The 19,529-nt window shown below is 45.6% G+C and overlaps 1 protein-coding gene and 2 long non-coding RNA genes across 10 annotated transcripts in view; 1 reads left to right on the forward strand and 2 right to left on the reverse strand.

Moving 5' to 3' along the window:
* Nucleotides 1-19,529, reverse strand: part of LOC310698943 — a 273,173-nt gene that overhangs the window by 79,740 nt on the left and 173,904 nt on the right. The window lies entirely within an intron of this gene.
* Nucleotides 9,808-19,529, forward strand: part of STAG2 (STAG2 cohesin complex component) — a 62,833-nt gene continuing 53,111 nt past the window's right edge. The window contains exon 1 of one of the 8 annotated variants that reach the window (XM_083486231.1): nt 9,808-10,204. The gene's annotated coding sequence lies outside the window, so the exon portion shown is untranslated. Of the gene's footprint in view, nt 10,205-11,967; nt 12,269-12,769; nt 13,412-19,529 lie in introns of those variants that run through there. The other 7 variants (XM_083486230.1, XM_083486232.1, XM_083486235.1 and 4 more) reach the window with 7 other exon arrangements.
* LOC310698941 lies at nt 10,805-13,026 on the reverse strand. The gene is made up of 2 exons (XR_014521844.1): nt 12,970-13,026; nt 10,805-12,865 (listed from the first exon to the last, which is right to left on the reverse strand). It is a non-coding gene; the product is annotated as an uncharacterized lncRNA (long non-coding RNA).

A 19,529-nucleotide genomic window follows, 5' to 3' on the forward strand; every position in this document is an offset into this window, starting at 1 on the left:
AGACTACAGCATCCCTCTCAGCCCTTTGGTCCATGTCCAGCAAGGCATGAAGCAGGGAATTCCACTGGAGCTTTGAACTACCCAACCATTGAGAATTGGGGATTTAAGTATTATTTGGAGCCAGCGTATCCTTATGGGAAAGGGATGAGTGAGGGTTATAACAGCTTTATTTTTAGTACCATTGTTTGTTTCCTACAAGTTCCTGTATGTTTACTATTTTGAAGTTGAAAGGAGATGACCCTGGTGAGAAATGACTCGTTGGTTATATTATATTTCTCCTGTTTCAGGAGTTTACCATTGGAGGAAGATTCTGTAGTCTGTGGAGAATGCCATTCTTTCCCACAGGAGGTGATAATTAAATTTTGCTGGTAACACAGGATTAGTGTACTGAGGTTTAAATTAAGCTTTAAGAGGTCAGGATATTTACCCATATATTCCAGAACACATCACAAGTTACAATTTCTAGCGTTGGTTCATGCCACAATAGCCACACATTACTCAGAAATACGCCCCACAGAATTCAGTAGAGATTGCTTACATACTAGTATGACTAGGGTTGCAGCTTGAATAGGCTAGTCTTATCAGTGTCACACAGAACTTTTAACAAGTTACCCCATCTGTTTCTAGAGCAATGGGAAATTATTTTCCCAAGGATCCAGTTTATTCATTCCTTCGACATCTTTCCAGCCATGGCAGGCACTGTAACTTTCCCAGTAGTTTGACTTTACCCCCAAAGGTGCACTCCGCCATTGTCTCCTGAGAAAGACTGATGCCAACCAGTGACAGTAAAAACAACACAGCCCCAGCCCTTTCATTAAAAGCATTCAGGTTCCCAAAAGGCTGTTGGAACAAGAAAGTCTGCTGGCAGAAGGACAACAAGGAGGAAGTAAGTTCAGCTTCTCCAGGGAGGGAGTTCCAGAGTCTGGGAACAACCACCGAGAAGGTCCTCTTCCACATCCCTATCAAGGGTGGCTGTGAGGGTGGCAGGACCAGGAGAAGGTCCTTCCCCAGAGATCCCCAAACCCAAGTAGGTTCATATGAGGGAATATGGGCATTCAGATAGCTTGGACCCAAGCCAAATAGGGCTTCATAGCTCATAACCAGCACTATGAATTATGTCTGGAAACAAACTGGTAGCCTGTAGAGCGATTATAAGAAGAAAGTTGAATGCTCGCTAGAACCATCCCCTTTCAAAAATCTGGCTGCAGCTCTTTGAGCAAGTTGGAATTTCAGTGCACTTTTTCAAGGTGGCTGTCACATACAGCATGTTACAGGAATCAAGAGAGGATGTAGCCAAAGTGTGTGTGTCCCTGCCCATCTGCATAAGTCTTTAAAGGGCTGCTTGGCTATTGTTTGTTTCTGCTGTAAATCATTATGTGTTCACTGCCTTTTGATCTTGAGGCGCTAAGCAAAAACATCCTTCTTCTCACAGGCCTGTTATTTTATATTGTAAACTGCCCTGTGATCCTCACATGAAGGGTGGTATAGTAGTAGTAGTAGTAGTAGTAGTAGTAGTAGTAGTAGTAGTAATAGGAGCCTAGTAAGTTTGAAATAAGCCTAGATATCAGCCTTGTATTTGATCCTCTGCTGGGAGCAGAGGAGAGATACAGCACTCCGCCACCAGCCTGCTCTCTATTATCTGCATGCAATTCTTCATCACCTGTGGCTATCAGATTAGTGCTTAAATACAAGGCTTGTTTATTTGTTCATGGGTTGCTATATCCTTTGACTGCACCTTCAGTCTGCCAGCCTTGATAATCAGCCAAGAAAAGTTCATATAAACTTTTGACTCCCCACCCTGCCTGTTCCTATGCATGAATATTAAAATGCCCTTGTTATAAATTTTAAAGAACATTCCATATGAACTTGACTTCCTTCCCCCCCCCCCTCAGTGGACTGAAATGTGAAGTCAATATTAATATTTAGATTTTATGTACAGTCGGCTCTGCTTTGTAGCTCTGCTGTCATCAGCTCTTGCAATAGATTCTTATAATCTTCAAAGGCTTGGATTTCAGCTTTCATAGAAGCGGGCCTATTATTTTGCAGGCACAGTTATATGGATTCAAAATTTCAGTGTTGCAGAAATGCTTTTGATGGGTTTGAAGCTTGTATGTTATGTAAAGTTAGCTGTCTTATTCACAGCTTGAAATTGCAGGGGACAGAAAAAGGACAAATTTCTCCTAATGAAGCTCTAATGCAGCATTCCAGTAACTTAAAAAAAAAATCCTCTCTCTTTTTACCCATTTATATTTATGAAATAAAATATATCCTTCCTACAAAAATGCATTGCTGTTGTTTTTCTAAGTACTTTCCAAACATCTGTACCAGCACTACAACATTTTCAGCACAATCCAATGCATGTCTACTCAGAAGTAAATCCCACAATGTTCAGTGCAGTTTACAGCTGAGTAAGTGTATATTGGAGTATAGAGCCTAGGAATGTGAAAGAAAAGGAAGTGATCTTAAATCTTTATTTAATGAACTCTTTTTTTTTTTCTATATATCAGTTACCTACAGACATGTAATTCTAAATTTCACATTTCTATTATTGAGAGAGTGAGAGGGAGACAGTGAGAAAGAAACAGGCAGGCAGGCAGAGATAAAAGCTATTTGAAAGAATTTTGGAGTGTTTCTAAGTATCTATGTGTAATAAGAGAGAAGTTTCCTGGCAGCTTATTCTCCTATTCCCAGTTTTCCCCTGTAGTAAGAATGGTAAGTGTGTTTTAAACTGTACCCTCAGTTTGTCAGGGGCAATAGGTGATCCTAATGTGCAGACTCCAGGATATATGTATTCCTTAATAGGCAGATCAATGTGATAAAAGATTGTCCAGTGTTAGCAAGGTTTTTTTGGTGGGGGGGGGGCTGGGGGATCTAATGTAATAGAGCAGGCCTGTAAGTCAGAAGACGTCAGATCAGGTTAGATGCATTCATATCCAACCTTCCTCTAAGGAGTTCAGACAGTACCTAGTTCAATCCCTGCCTCTTCCCTTTTATCCTCACAATAGCCCTGTGAGGGAGGTTAGACTGAATAACAGTGACTGGTCCATAGCTGTCAACTTTTCCCTTTTCTTGCAAGAAATCCTATTTGGAATACGGGAATTTCCCTTCAAAAAAGGGAAAAGTTGACAGCTATGGACTGGTCCAAGGTCTCATTGTGAACTTCTTGTCTGGCGCAGGGGTGTGTGTGTGTGTGTGTGTGTGTGTGTGTGTGTTGAATCTGGGTTTTCCAAGTCCATGGGAACCTGTTCCAACTCCAGCTTGCATCAGCCTGGCCAATGGTCATGGTTGATAGAAGTTGCAGTTCAACACCACCTAGAGGACCACAGGCTCCTGACTGCCCCTGCAGCAATCTGCATGGTGTTGAAGAGGCAGCCTTGTGTATGGAGTCAGTATCTTGAATGACCTCTGCAAAAGGCATTGGGTCCCTTTCCTCATTCAGTGGCACCCAGTGGTGAAATTTCTCAGCTGGGTGCTGAAGTGCCTCTAGATGTAGGGCTACTTCCAGTCAGAAGGATGATGATAACCATAACTCTTCAGTTTGCTGACACCAGCTTGCCACATAAATTGCACCATGCCAGCCCATTCCTTTCTAGTGTTACTAGCAAGGATTAGAGCCCAAATGGGGACGGTTATTGAATCGCTCGCTAAAGGGGCAAGGAGAACCATTTTGGATTCAGAACACAGTGAACACACAAACTGGGTGAAAGCTAAATACTTCATTAAATGCCCCACAGAAAGCTACAAAGCACCAGCATCAATGGATGTGATGCCCACAGCTGGAGCTTGCTGGTACATAATGCTTTCTGGATAGCCCAGCCCATGCAGAGCTTGTCTGAGACCCGGGGTGGCAGTCTTGTTAGAATAAAGTTATAAACTCAAACAAAAAAACAGCCGGCAAGCATAAGATGGCAAGGGAGTTCAGATAAACCAGTTTATTGCAACATTTCCAACACAGTATATCTTACATGCTTTAGAAACTCAAAAGTTAGTAATCACTAATCATTCGTACCCAACTACTGTGCGGCCTTTGGTCACACCGTTCATCGTCTCATCAACTAGTGATCCAAATAAAAGATTGAATAGTTCAGGACTAGAAACAGAAGCACAAAGGGAACATTGGGAAGGTTGCCGTATGTTAATGCACATATAAGCATAAATATAAACTCAAGATACCTGCTTTCTAGATCAGTGTTTCCCAACCACTGTTCCGTGGCACACTAGTGTGCCGCGAGATGTTGCCTGGTGTGCCGCGGGAAAAATTAAAAAATTCGAAAGATTTTTTTTTTTAAGTCAAATTTTCGATTGGGGCGCCGTCACTAGATGACCCCTGGGGTTCCCTCCCTCCCTCCCGCTCTGCGCCTCCCTCCTCCTCCGGGGAGGCCCTTCCTGGCTCTCGGCCAAGGCTTGGCGGCTGCCACTCACTCACTCGCTCGCCCACCCGTCCCTCCATCCCTGCACCCGGCCTCTCCCCCTCCGTCCCTGGCGCGGGGGCTGCCGGGATCCATAGTCCCCTCGCCCTTGGGCTCCGCGCCCGCGCGGGGTGCACAAACTACGTTTCCCAGCGTGGCCTGGCGGGCCGGGCGTTTTGTTTGAAGCGCTCTTCTCCCGGCCATGGAATGAGCGCAGCAGCGGCGGCGGCTGGGCGGGCAGGGGCTCTTCCGCGCAGACCCCGCGCAGCCTGCCTGCGCCCCCGCGGAGATCGGGCGGCAGGATGGAGCCCGGGGATCCCCGCGGAGGCGGAGCGGCGGAGGCGGAGGCTGCCCCCCAGGTAGGGCTGCGTCGGGGGGGGGTGTTTATTTTTGCAATGCTGCATCCGCGCCGGAGGGGACGCATCGGACCGTGGGGAGACCCCTTGGCAGGCGTGCAAGGCAATGCATGCGTGCAGGCGTTGCATGGAGTGCAGTGCAATGCAATGGCAACGCGGCGCCCTGCATGCATGCATGCAACTTCCACCGGCGCTCCGGACTTGGCAGGTGAGGGGGGTCCCCAGTGGGCGGCAGAGAGAGCCGGGAGGGCGAAGGGGAGCCGGGGGGGAGCAGCGCTGCTCCCCGAGCCGAGCCTGGGGGGAAACTTTGGCGTCGTTGCGCCGGTGTTGGAAGCGGAGGCTGGCGGGGGCCCCTCACCTGCAAAACCTGGTCGCCTCTCATATATTTCGTGCATTGCATTCATCGCCCGCTTTCTCCTCCAAGGAGCTCCCGGGGGCGTGCGTGGTTCTCCCCGTGTTATCCTCGCAACAACAGCCCTGCGAGGTGGGTCAGGCGAGTGGCCCAAGGGAGCACCCAGGGATTGTCCTGGCCAGGTGGGGTGATTTGAACCCTGCTCTCTGCCCGGTCTTCGTCCTCATTTAGCCCCCACATGTGCATGACTGTGCATGACTGAGGTTTTCCCCCCTCGTCTTGGCTATGGTGTGAGTCTGTGCTGTTAATTAATGGGGTTCTGCCTTCGGAGAAGATGAGCCAGCCCTCAAGGAGGTGATTATGTAATTTGCTAGCAATTCATGTCCCTCCCGGCGTGACGCTGCGCGCTGACGTCACGGGGCTGTAATGGTGGTGTGCCTCGAGATTTTTTTCATGAAACAAGTGTGCCTTTGCCCAAAAAAGGTTGGGAAACACTGTTCTAGATTTCTGTTCAGCAAAACACTCTATAATTGCATTTTGGTCAATAAGATCTGGGATGGAATGTTCGATGCTGAGAACGAGAAGATCATTAAGGCGTTCATCACTCATGGTTGACTGAAGTGAGTTCCAATGCAAGATAACTCCAGCACCAGACATGTGGTGTTAAAAGGCTCTCAAGTCGATGAGATGCGCCACCACCTAATCTGATCTGATGCTACATGCTCAGGCCCTCCAAGTGTCCCTGTTTTCCAGGAACAGTCCCAGATTTACAGAAGCTGCCCCGGTTTCTGATTTGATTCTGGAATGTCCCACTTTTCCTTAGGACATCCCTATTTTAATTGGAGAAATGTTGGAGGGTATGGAGTAATTCGACCCCCAAGCCAAGGAGATAAATAACTCTACAACCTTTAGAAGACATCTGAAGGCAGCCCTGTATGGGGAAGTTTTTAAATGTTTTGTTATGTTTTTCTATATGTTGGAAGCAGCCCAGAGTGGCTTAGGAAACCCAGTTGGATGGGAGGTGTATTATTATTATTATTATTATTATTATTATTATTATTATTATTATTATTATTAAATAGGGCATCCTTATTTTCATCAGAGAAATGTTGGAGGATATGCATGCTAGTATGCAGTAACAGAGGTCCAGATTTTACTATTGAAGCCTTGCAGCACATACAGACAAGTATGAGCGTCTTGCTCATTAAGTCGCTGGTCGGCTGCGAGGCATGGGGAGTTCTTGGCAAGAGAGCGTAAGCCTCCAAGGCCAGTGTACTTGGCTGCCCCTCTTCTGCACAGGCTTGCTGAGTTCAGGGACTGCTTAGTTCATGGAAAATGGAAGTGTTTTAATCTGCCTTGTCAAGTTTGCTCTGATAAGGATAATACTTTCTGACAAAAATATCAGATGATATCTGATGTGGTTTCTTCCTATTTTAACAACACCCTGATGCTTGGAAGCCCCAACCTTGAGACACTTCAGGAGCTGCTGGAAACAGAAGGTTGTTTAGGCTAACTGATAAAGGGGGAAGCCTCATAGAAAAATTCCCTCCCTTTATATGGTGGCAGCGGAATACCGTGTTAGCTGGGGATTCCCTTCCCTCAGAAGGCGTGGCTGGGAGTTGGTCATGACAATCTGCTTCCCATTTTGGCCTGGTGCAAGCTGCAATTCTCCCTCCTGGCAAACTGGAACAATGGTAGTGCTGTAGTTGTAATACTGCTTTATAAATTGATATAGGCTTAAAAGTGATATAAAATGATTTAAAAACAACCAAAGCGGCTTTGTGTCTTGAAATTAAAAGACCATAGAGGGTATCCTGGGCCCAAATTGTTAATTCATGAAATAACCTTAAACCTGGTCTGGTAGTGTACAGGCAGTCAGCACAGTCTTAAGATAACTTGAACTTATTTCAGCTCAGATCCACCTTCGATATTAAACCAAAATAAATATTTAAATCAACCTATGCTACACTCATTATTTTCACAACGAAAAAAAGAGGGGGGGGGAAACAAGAAATGACATAATCAAAGTAACACAAATATTGTGGAATTAAAAATGCAACTAGCCTTGCTCTCTGCCTTGTATTTTATTATTATTATAATTATTATTATCTTATAAGTAGTGACTGACCCAAAGTGAGTTTCAGGGCTGGGTGGGAGATTTGAACCCAGGTCTCCCTGGTCCTAGTGCAACACTTAGGTAGCCTAGTCACAGTCATTATGAAAGTTCATCAGTACACACAGCTGCCAGTCAATGCCAATGTCACTGAGCAAGATGGACTAAGAATATGATAGTGTCCTATGTTACTATGCTGTGTGTAGCAAGCATCAGTTATTGTGTTATTAAGGGTGCAAGGTGATTTATCTGTCCAGAATGTTGGCGCTTCCTCGCTATTTAAATATCAAGTAAGTGCAACAAATGATCAAATTATCTGGTATTACCAGCTTAAAGCACTCAAAACACACAGTAGCTTTAATCACCCATGAATCATGTCAGGTCACAGTGTAATGACAGAGTAAGAGAGTTTCAAGGTGGAGTTGCTATATTCACATGCAACTTCCTTTGAACCGTGCGGAGTTTGGAAGCAATTGTTTTCAGCTGTTAGAGAAAGCTTCCTAAAGATAGCACAATTCAGCAGTAACAGAATCAGACTCCACATGATAAAGAGAAAGCATCCTTTTATGAACTAATTTTCTTATGGGGGGGGGAATAAACTCTTCAGCTTGTGGGTCAGAACCCACTAGTGGGTTGGGGCCTAATCCAATGTGGGTCACAACAGGAGCACTCCCCACCGTGCAAATATCTGGTGAAATATTAAGAAATTGGTCCCCAAATGCATGCTTGGGTTTAAAGTTGGTCTTGGATCTGAAAAGGTTGAAGATATCTGCTTTAAATGAAGTGACATGATTTACCAGAGAGACAGAGTGACATAATGTTTAGTGAGCGCCGCAACCCCAGAGTCGTCCGCGACTGGACCTAACAGTCAGGGGTCCCTTTACCTTTAGGATTGGGAAGGAGACCCAAGTTCAAATCCTCCACTTTGCCATGAAATGAACCGAGTTACCCTTAGGCCGACAAGCAGCCTAACACACATCTAGGATTGTTGTGAGGATAAGATGTGTAGGTAACCTAGAGCTCAAAGGAGGAAATCTGCAGATGCGAGGGAAAGAAGGAAGCAGTACAGCATAGCACAGCAGCAGCTGTGCAACCTGATCTTATTGGACTTCCTTCCATGTAAAGGTGTACAGAATTTGTGCAGCCAGATCTACTCAGGAAGCAAACTATACAGTTTAATGGGACTTAGTAAGTATTTAAAAGCATTTATAAACCGCTTAATATTTGATAAATCTCTTAAGCAGTGTTCAGTACAAAAACAAATCATTATAAAATACATAAAAGCATATAAAAACAAGTAGAGCAGGAATTCAGGACACTCAGTTGCCCCAGCGAAATGCATATGGAATCACTGCAAATGTACAGCCTAATTTTCCGCAAGCATATTTTACTCTGAAACAAGCCTTTCTACGTTCAATGGGACTTTCTTCCACAAAGCACTGCAGCAGATGTACACAGTGAAGTATCTAAGTGTCAACCATGTGTCTGCTCAGGATAGTAGTACCTCTGTATTCTGCCTATTCAGACCACACCTGCAATACTGTGTTCAGTTCTGGTCGCAGTAATTTAAGAAGGATATTATTGACAAGATGAAACATGTGCAGAGGAGGGCAACAGATGATCAAGGGTCTGGAAACCAAGCCTTATGAGAAATGGTTGAGGGAGTTGGGTATTTTTAGCCTGGTCAAGAGAAGACTGAGAGGAGATATTAAAGCCATCTTCAAGTATCTCAAGGACTGTCCCGTGGAGGATGGGGCAAGTTTGTTTTCTGCTGCTCTGGAGGCTAGGACCTGAACCAATGGGTTCAAGTTACAAGGAAGGAGATTCCGACTAAACAACAGGAAGAACTTTCTGATGGAAAGCGCTGCTGGACAGCAGACCGGCCTCCCGCAGAAGGTGGACTCTGCTTCATTGGAGGTTTCTAGCACTGCAGAGGGTCCCTCGAGGTCCCTTCCAACGCCACAATTTTATGATTCTGCAAGTCCAGAGGAGCTCAGCGGAGCTTTTCCCAGCCTAATTTCGGGGGCACGTGCACTCAGAAGCAACCCCAGGTTATTTGCACCATGGGATTGTCGCGGAGCAGGGGTGGGGTGGGGGCAACCTTCCTTCTCTCCCCCCCCCCTTCCTACCGGATATTTTGCCCAGGGTGGGGTGGAGAGGGGCGGGGTATTGCACGGGATCCCTGGGCGCTGCGCGCGCCCCGCCTTGCTCATTATCACCATCCCTCCGCCTCTTCTGGGCGATACGTGCGGACTCGAGCCTCCCCCGCGCTCGCAGGGGAACAGCCAGGGGCGTGGTCGATGGCAGTGATGACGTAGCGAAGCGAAGCGGAGGCGGAGAGAGCTGGAAAGCGAGAGGAGGTGGGGGTGCGCGGGGAGGTGGGGGGCGGAGAAAAAGGGCTGCACGAGTCGCGCAGGCGCAGCACCTTGTTTACCCCGTTCTTATCCAGAATGTGTCTTATATGCTGTCCTTTACCCCCCCTCCCCCTCCCTTGCATTCCCGAGTCCTCCCGGCAGATGCCGCTCTAGGCCCAGCAGCGGAGAGCGTGCTCGGTGGCCGCCAGGTGGCGCCTGCGCTCTCCATTCGCTCTCCTGCCGCCGAGCTGCGAACACCCCAAACAATCCCCAGCGCCGCCGCCACCGCCAAATTAAATAATCCGCCCGTTTCGCTCCCTTCAAACCCCCCCCTCCCACAACGCCCCGCTCGAGGGCCCCCCCTTCTCGGCCTTCCTACTAGGCCCCACTTTCCACCCCCCCTCCCCCGCTGCGGGGGCCTTTGAAGGTAAGGGGTCGACCTGACCCGAGTTGTTTGGCCTTGGAAGTGAGAGCGAGGGAGGGAAAGCAGAGAGGAGAGAAGCGAACTGCAATAATTACTTGGAAGAGGAGAGCGAGCGAGAGAGAGGACAGGGGGGGAAAAGGCGCGCAGGGCCCGAGGAGCCCCGTCACCGCCAGTCCAGCCAGGCCTGCCGGGTGAGGTAAGTTCGACCGTGGCGTAGAAGCTTCTGGAAGTTTATTTTTCTGAGGAGGGAAAATTTCGAGGGGGGAAGTTGTTTGTTTGAAATCAAATCGCCGCGAGGGGAGGGGAGCGCGCGCGTGTTTGCGGGTTTGTGTTTTTTTTAAAAAAAATAAAAAAATGATTATTATTTATTTTTTGAGCGGCGGCGGAGGGGGGTGAACGGAGAAGGAGGCAGCGGGCGGAGGTGGGGGGGGGGGAGAAAGGGAAGCGGCCAGCAGCAACAACAACAACGGCGGTGTTGTGTAATATATATAGATAGATATCTGGAAATATCGGTGTCCCTATCCATCTTTCTTTGAATATGGAATGTAGGGCAGGCCTCGGAACAGCTCGAGTCTGAGGGGAAACTCGCAAGCGCAGGCAAGATGGAGGACGCGGGGCCGAGCGAGCGAGGAGGGAGGAGGAGGAGATGGTGGGGGAAGAAGGCGAAGGAGCCCCACAGACGCTGCCTGCCCTCCCGCCTCCCCTCATTCGCTCGCCCCTTTTCCCGGCGCTCCCTTGGACGCGGCGGCGGGAGGGAGCGAGCCTCAAGACGGAAATAACCCCCTAAATTAAAAACAAAATAAAAATCGCACCAGTCTTAAAATTGCTGTTTTTCTTCTCTTTCTCTGACTCCATTCCCCCCTTCTCCAACCAATCTCCTTTCAACCGGAGAGGAAAAAGGCCTAGCCCGCCTCCTTCGGGCGGAAAAAAATGGAGACTCGCCCCTATCCGTTCCTCTGTGCCCCCTCTCCCCCGAAAAAAAACCCGATCCAGGGGTTATTGTGTTGAATGGGGAGGCTGCCAGGGTAGGTAAGAAGGAGAGAATGCGAGCCTGTGTTGTCTACTGTTAAGAGCTACGGCTGGCAAGATGGAGGATTTCCAGCAGATTATTTTTGGAGGGGATGGAAAGGGGTGTGTAGTGTGTGTGAGAAAAGGGCACTTCGTTGGATATGTTGGGGTTTTTTTTTAAAAAAAAACACACCACCACCACCACCACAACTGCACAAATGCCTAACCTCTTAACGTTGTGAACCGCCCTAAGATCTGCGCATGAAGGGCGGTATACACATCGTAACCAATAATAATGATGATGATTCTCTCAACTCCCCAAGCCGGGAGAAGGCGAGTCGGACTTCTCGGTTCTCCGTGGGAGGAAGCTACGGGGGCGCTTGTAAGACACGCTTGGTGGCAGAGAAATCAGGAAGGGTGTTTTAAAAACGATTAGTGGTGTTTCTGCCTTCCGATCCTTCCTTACCCCCCCCAGCACCCCCGTTCCCCTCCCACACCCTCCTCCACTTCAAAGCGATGAGAATGAAAATGACATACATTTTATTATTTTTAAAATTGTTTTGCATATTGGGGAATTAAAAACTTGCGAGCGGGCGTATGCCTCGAGCTGGACGGAAAACCCTCAACTTTTCTTGTCCTCCTGTGACTTTGGCAGAGGGACAGTATATCATGGGAAAGGGATGTACTGGGAGGAGTGAACACTCCTGTCCTTCTCTCTGTTCGGGCAGGAACTTTTGCGCGAGTTGTTTCTCCACACCGATAATGATTTTTAAAGTGAGCTGTTGGGAAATCGTGGGATTTGCTTCTTGCCCACTTCCATCTCGACGCATTTTGAAAGTGTGAGGAATGTACAGCTCGGTGTCCTGAACATGTTTACGTAGAAGGAATTTGCACTGTGTTCAGACAGCCTTTACTCACCAGTAAAAACCCCAAGGATTGTAACCTTAGACATGTCGTTTCCCACCCCCACCCCCGGCCTTTTATGTTTTATGGTGGCCGCTTTGAACTGTTAGTGGTGATGCTGGGGGAACCAAACCCCTGTTCAAAGTGACTTTTTGGTGTGCTTGTGCTGCTGGAAACCCCGCTGGGTCGCTGCCGGGTGGGAGGGGAGGAAGAGGCGGAAGGAGGCTGTTTAATAGCTTTGGGTTTTTTTTTTTATTTTGGCGCCACTTTTGTTTTAGATACAGTACTTGCTTGTCGCTCTTTTCGCGTTCTCTCCACACTCTTAGAAATTGAGCTGATTACTCTCCAGGTATGAACTGGTCCCACTTTCTTAGACGTAAACCTCTCCTTCCGTCGGCGGATCTGGTATTTTCGTATCTTGGGTGTTTGTGTGTGTGTGTTTGTGTGCGTGTCCGTCCGTCCCTGAAAATAGGGCGGCGGCGAAACGACCCAAAGTGGGTGAAACCTTCTGAGATTCTTCCCACTCCCGATTTTTGGTGGTGTGCGGTGTCTAGCGTGAACTTGCTGCCCTTGGATTTTGAAATGTGTTAGTTTTACCGCCTGCTTTTTCCATTTTTTGTTGACTTGTTAAGCTCCGTTTTGAACCTCTTTGTGTCCACTTTCAGCACATGTATGTATATATGGGGCAGGGTATTGATCAACTTGCCAGTCGACCTAAGCAACTGGGGGTCTCCCCGGACGCTGCTGCCCTCGAGGCTTTCCACACCGCGGCTTGTAGCCCTTATTCGGTAGTTCCCTTCCTGCGGTGAGGGAGGAGGTGCTTTTGGCTGCCACACCCCATGTTTGTTTCATTCTAGCCGAGGCTCGGCTCGGCTCGTCCCCTTTCCCCATGGAGATGCCGGCTTAGCTCCGTTCTCTCGACGCCGACGGGTTAAGAGGAGGAAACCTGCCGAACAAAATTATCTGTTGTTGTTGTCGTCCTCCTCTTAGGGAAGGAGGGTAGTTTTCTTTTTTCTCAGCATCATGGGGGAGGGCGGGGAGTCGGGTTACCGAAGTGCGTCACACACAGTCCTTGTTGATGGGGCCTACTCCGCAGCCGGCTTGTGCTCCGCTGTTCGCAGAAATCACCCCCGCCCACCCTCTCCCTGCATTCTCGCTTTCGTCAGCCTCGCTAGAAGACACCGAATCTTCTATTCTTGGCAAGTGGGTTTAAGTGCACTTGAGGAAAGGCTGGATTTGTAAACATCTGAACACGCGTGTGTTTCTGAATGCAAATCATTTGAGTTTGTGGACAAAGTAGTGCATGATTTAAGACCTACTTCCTGAAAGTGCTAAGGCCTACTCCCTGAAAGTGCGCTGTAGAAAGAGAGGTATTTCAATCCACACCTTGGGGCTGCCATCAGAAACATCGTCTGGAGTCTTGCAGATACAGCATCTGCCCTGAATTTCAACCAAAGCTTACGCCTCTGCTTAAGGACACAACAGAAGCTTTGTAAGTTAAGACTGTTCTCAGTAGTGTACGATGCTTATAGATTTGGGGTGTTTTGCAGTGGAGATATATTACTTTCTACGTGGTGTCTCTTCAACATGGGGTATGATATTTTGGAATAAAAGGACACTGCGCTCTGCAGTGCATTGTTTACAAACAGCCTAAAGTTTCTCAGCAAGCTAGGAGGTGATGGTCAGTATTTTTACTACCATAGATTAATAATGTTTCATGGTTTCATAACCTAGAGCCTGTCTTAGCCCAACCTCAAAAGGTGACCCACTTTTAAGATTATACTGTATTCTTTTCATTTTCTCCTCTTTGGCTCTCTCTTCCAACTCAACTCCTTGCCATTCCTTTCTTATTTCCTTGTCTTAATCCTGCCCTTCACCCTAGGGTCTCAAAGTGGGCTACAGCAATTGAAACACAATATTAAAAATAGTTCAAAACAACTTAAAATCATAAATTGCTGCTGCTCTTGCAATTCACATTCAGTTGGATATGATCTACATGTGTCACTAGCCTATTTTATGAGTGCTCCCTTACCACCTCAAACCAGGGACATTTTTGACATTATGTAACACTTGGGCCGAGCTGTGGTGTCAGATATGTTTGTACAAAGTGCTGAAAAGTTATTAACAGCTCTGTAATCATGGAGTGCTTAGTATTTAGTTGCTATTTTGTGAGTAAAAACAACTAAGAGTCTGGTTGGGGCATTAGCTTTTCTGAACCAGAGCTTGCCTTTACTGTATAAGAGATCTGGCAAAGTGAGATTTAGTCCGCAAAAGCTTGTTGTTGTTGTTGTTTAGTCGTGTCCGACTCTTTGTGACCCCATGGACCAGAGCACGCCAGGCACTTCTGTCTTCCCGCAAAAGCTTATGCCACAATAAATGGGTTAGTCTGTAGAGTGCCACTATATTCTTAGTTGCTCCTAGTGGAACAGACTAACGTGGCTACCCTTTCGAATTTTGTGAAACAAAACTGTAGGGTGCCCATAGGTTGATCAAACCAATGGCATTTTTCTGAGTTTGTGGGTTGTGGAAGAACAGTTTCTTGATAGTTTTTCTAGTTTCCATGGCTCTTGCTTTAGAACTTGGATAGGCAAATACATACATTCCTGAGACAGAGATTTTCTCTGGTGCACCCCAGGAGCAGAATTCACTGTGCAATTCAAAACAGTGCTATGCTGAGTAGGAAAGGTTAGGGTGCATTGTATATTCCAATGCATTTAACTGGCCTTGAATTAGTATAAATAACTTATAGCAGCCAAAGCTCTCTTGGCATAAATTAAGGTGATAGAAGTTACACTGGTGTAGAGGGCAAAAAGGGTGTGTGTCAAGAATGGGAAATGGGTTTGCTGGAGTGGAGAGAGGAATAAACAAAGTAATGCTGATCCTAGCTGATTTCACTAGCAGAACTCTGCGTAAGTTACACCACTAAAACTGCAGGTAAAACTAAAATCATCCCATAAGAGTCAACCAAAGGGCAGAAAATAACACTTTATGCTTCCCACCCCACACAGCCTGGCACCACATACCGTGCCTGAAGCAGCTGGAATGTAGCTTACATTGCCATAAGAGCATCTTGGCTGTGAGTCTGGAAGACCTGCTCCCTGTCTTTGTAACCCTTTCCTACTTTGCCTGGGTGGGCAGTGCCCTGACGGACTCTAGCTACAAAAGCTGAGGTGGCTGAGTAGACTCTTGTGTTGGGGGATTGCTTGTGGGATTTTGTTACTGTTGTTGATATAATTTTTTGGTATCAGCATTTTAAAATCTCATTTATGTGGAACTTTCTCAATTTGGTTATATACTTCTTGATATGCTTTATTTATTTCTGACTATTATGTCTGTAATTTTGAAATTCTTTTTCTATTGTCAGGCACTTTCAGCATAGTTTTATCTATGGAAAGGGAACATTCAAATAAAATGATGATTGGCTTGCTTAGGATTACTTTGCTCAAGACCACCACTTCCCTGATACCACATTCTTCTGCCAGTCCCCCCCCTTTCCATACACACAAGATCACCCTCCCCAGACTTGGAGGCTGATGTCAAATTTATGCTCAAATTTGTCAAATGCTTCTGACTATGAACTTTATAACAGTTGGTGCACACTCAGTAAATTACTGTCCTTTTGTTTCTCATAATACAGTGGTACCTTGTGTTATAGATGCTTCAGGTTACAGACGCTTCAGGTTGCAGGTTAAGAACTTTGCTTCAGGATGAGAACAGAAATCGTGCAGTGGCAGCGGGAGGCCCCATTACCTAAAGTGGTACCTCAGCCTAAGAACAGTTTCAGGTTAAGAACGGACCTCCAGAACGAATTAAGTTCTTAACCCGATGTACCATATATAGCTGTCCTGATGGAAGATAATGTCTGATAGCCTCAATTCCTGTGCAATTCTGCTGAATTTCCAGGAAAATACACCCTATACATTTGTTGGCAGATCACATATTTACCATGTGCTGAATGTGTGTGAAGGGAAATGTATTTTTCATGTGTGAGAAGTAAAGTATAGCGTTTGATGGTTTACTTGGCAATGTGAGTTTTTGAGACGTTAGTGAATAGCTCAAAGTCATGTGGATAGGTGTTTGAACCAGGTCTCCCTGGTCTAAGACCAGCACTCTAATTACTATCCAATATTGTACAGTACTGGCTTTTCATATTAGTTGTGTTTGCAAGCGGGGTGGGGGTGGGGAGTTGCTGATTCAGCCAGTGGTCATTCCCGATAGAGTAGAATAGTTGAAGGTTGGTAATGTTGTAGAGTGCCATTCCAGGTTATGAAAAGTTGAAATGATTACTCACATGGTTGTGAGTGTGTTCTGATTTGAACACATGGGCAGTTGCATTCATCTATAAAAAATAAAGTCAGTTTTTTGCTCAAGCAGTTTTTGGTGGTGGGCACCATCTTAGGGCACACACAGATTGTATAGAAATGCCTTCCTCAGATAATATGTTTAGCTGAAGCTGTGTTTCTGGAACTGTGATATTCTGTGTCTCAAAACAATGCTATTATATATAGCAATATAAATTGTTGATTTTGTGTACCCTTTATCTTGCACCACTCAAGTTGTCATGTGAAAAAGAACTCATTTTACTAAAATAATAATCTGAATTTGTTTTAAACAGCTATGGCAAAACTAGCCACATGTTTCTGTCTGTCTTGATCCTCCCAAGGTAGCGGTTTATTACTGATCCCAGCAGCTGTTTGAGTCCAGGGAAGGATTTCAAAAAATACATATTTCAAAGTCAGTTTATTAGCCATCGTGCAGTTAACCACTACATTCAGGCACTAATCCAGGGATTGCACAGCCACTCCTGATTTCAGGTGCTATGAAGAAATAATCTGTATATCGTTGGTGTACTTATGACAACTCTCATCAGCCAAGGCAGACTTATCACAACCACTTTTACACCACTTATGGACCAATATTACCATGAGAAAGGATTGTTTTAAAATTATTTCAAGCTATGTGGTAGTGTTCTAATTCCTTACTCATTTGCTTATTGAGTGCTTGTTGCTCTATAGTCCCTATTAATCTCTGCAACTATCAAAGAGGAGGCTTATTTCTGCCCATCTTTCCCCAAGAACCAGTAATTCTGCACTGACTATTTGCACTATCCCAAATAGTCTGTTAATGCAACCAAGCACAATATACACAGAGGAGACATAAAAATGGGGAAAGAAGGAGCATAACAGCAATATGCTGTTAGAGAAATTATGTGTTATCTCTCAGGGCACAGCAATGATAGGAAGAAATAATGGGAAGAAAAAAAAGGGGGGAATAAATGAGCAGTTCTGTATTTGAGTTAGTTTGGGTGGATGGTGAGATTGTATATGTGAAGTATATTCTCCCCCCACCCCATTTTTAGGGGTGTTTTCAATACTTTTAGCTGTTTGGGTTATATAATTATGTTCCTCTTTCTACGAAAATGTTACCCATCCCAGTTTAAGGTAAACTATTGCATAGTAAAGCAAAACACAGCAAATACATTAAGCCATTTTCAGGTAGTTTTCTTAAACTGTATGTGTGCTTTAGGGCAAGAGTAGACAAGCTTTTGCCCTCCAGATGTTCATGCACTTCAGCCTGGTTCACACATCACATTAAGCCATAGCTTATTATACATATCACTTACTGTGAACAAACAAAGGGGGAAGGGGCAAACTTTGGAAGTTGCTCTGAGCTCCTTAGAGGAAAGGCATGATGCACATTGGAGGCAACTAAATTAAATTCGCTAAAATATTGACATAGATCTATCTAAACATTTCTATAATCAACATACTTTGGTGCTTTGTCTTCCTTCCAAAACCTCCCCCCAACAACATCATCACCTCAGCCACCTCAACCTAGCTAGGGGCACCATGGTAGAAGTAGGCTTCCATAATCATTTACCTAACTGAATGGGGAATCATAGACAGAAACAACAACCATACACACCTTCCTTTAGATGATCCAACAATCAGAAATGAGCACAAATAGGCATGTTAAAATTCTGCAGATCACCTGTAAGGAAAATGAGTGGGCTGCAAGATAAAGTGCGTGCTCACTTTCTCCCCAAATAGCAGTTTAGCAGGATTTTAAAAGGTAAAGGACCCCTGACAGTTAAGTCCAGTCGCGAATGACTCTGGAGTTGCGGCACTCATCTCACCTAACTGGCCGAGGGAGCCGATGTTTGTCCGCAGACAGTTTTTCCGGGTCATGTGGCCAGCATGACTAAGCCGCTTCTGGCGAAACCAGAGTAGTGCACGGAAACACAGTTTATCTTCCTGCCAGAGCAGTACCTATTTATCTATTTGCACTTTCATGTGCTTTCGAACTGCTCGGTTGGCAGGAGCTGGGACTGAGCAACGGGAGCTCACCCCGTCATGGGGATTCGAACCGATCGGCAAGCCCTAGGCTTAGTGGTTTAGACCACAGCGCCATCTGTGTCCCACAGCACAGGATTTTAGCTGCTTTCAAATAGTTCTGTACGTTCAGCCCTGGCTGCTCCACTCCGTTGGATCAGTATTTCTATCTTTTGCCTCTCAGTGTCTTAAGTTCTAGTGCAACAGGAAGCCATGTGTTCTGCACACCTTTTTTATCAGTTGAGATAATAAATTTGCTTTCTGTCCATTAGTTGTAAGGACGAGATGGCAAGGGGAAGCTGTGCAAATTGGCTGCAACAAATTGGCTATAGAAATCATGATAATAAGTATCAGCTGAATTTTCTTCAAGTTAAATAAGATCTTCTATCAGCATACGCATATTTCTTGAGAGCCACAAGCATGGATTTTCAAGGCAAGTCTCTGCTATGCATACAATTAAATCAGACTTATATTCCATAGTAGCAATTCCTGCTTGGATGTTTCTAACTCTCAAATAGCATAGATAGTGGCTACCAGATGCCAGCCTAAACAGAACAATTTTATGTTTTTGAAAGTCAATGTCTGTTTCGACAAACCTTATAGAAAATAAGTTACAAAATTGTAGGGTAGCTATCAGGAAAACCTGTTTGTTGAACTTAAATATAGTACAGAGACAGCATTGATGTGAGAAACTGTTGCTTAAATTCATGTCACAGGTACAGTTTTTCTGATTAATGATGATATAGCTTTACCAAGGACAGTTTCCCATATATCTCCAATCAGGTCACAGTGTGAAATGGAAGTGGGATACATGAGTCATGAACCAGAAAAATGACTCAACAAGTGGAAGGTAGAAATAAAGAAAAGCTAGTAACAACGGACAGTGAAGTACTGTACATGGGTAGCCAGCGTACTTCCCATCAACCCCCGCCAGCATGGCCATTGGTCAAGGATGGTGACAGTTTTAGTCAAATGGCTACAGATAGTTCAACATTTAACCTTCATAAAAGCCCCAATAACTGTTCCAAAATATTTATGCTTGAACATTAAGGAAGGTCCTGTAGGGGCAGAGCTATCCTGTTACTCTAGATTTTGGATAGTGCTACATGCAAGATGAGGATTAGTGTTCCTAGGTAGCAAAAAAAGAGAGAAGCACTGGACAGCATAATCCAAGATCTTGGTTCATTCCTACCACTAATTAAGTCCACAGTGGATCCAGAACCACAGAGGTCTGGTAAAGGGAAGATCTGCAGGATGGGCTATTAAACTAGTATGAGA

This window comes from Podarcis liolepis, assembly GCF_965112155.1.
Source record: "Podarcis liolepis genome assembly, chromosome: Z".
Classification (NCBI taxonomy): domain Eukaryota; kingdom Metazoa; phylum Chordata; class Lepidosauria; order Squamata; family Lacertidae; genus Podarcis; species Podarcis liolepis.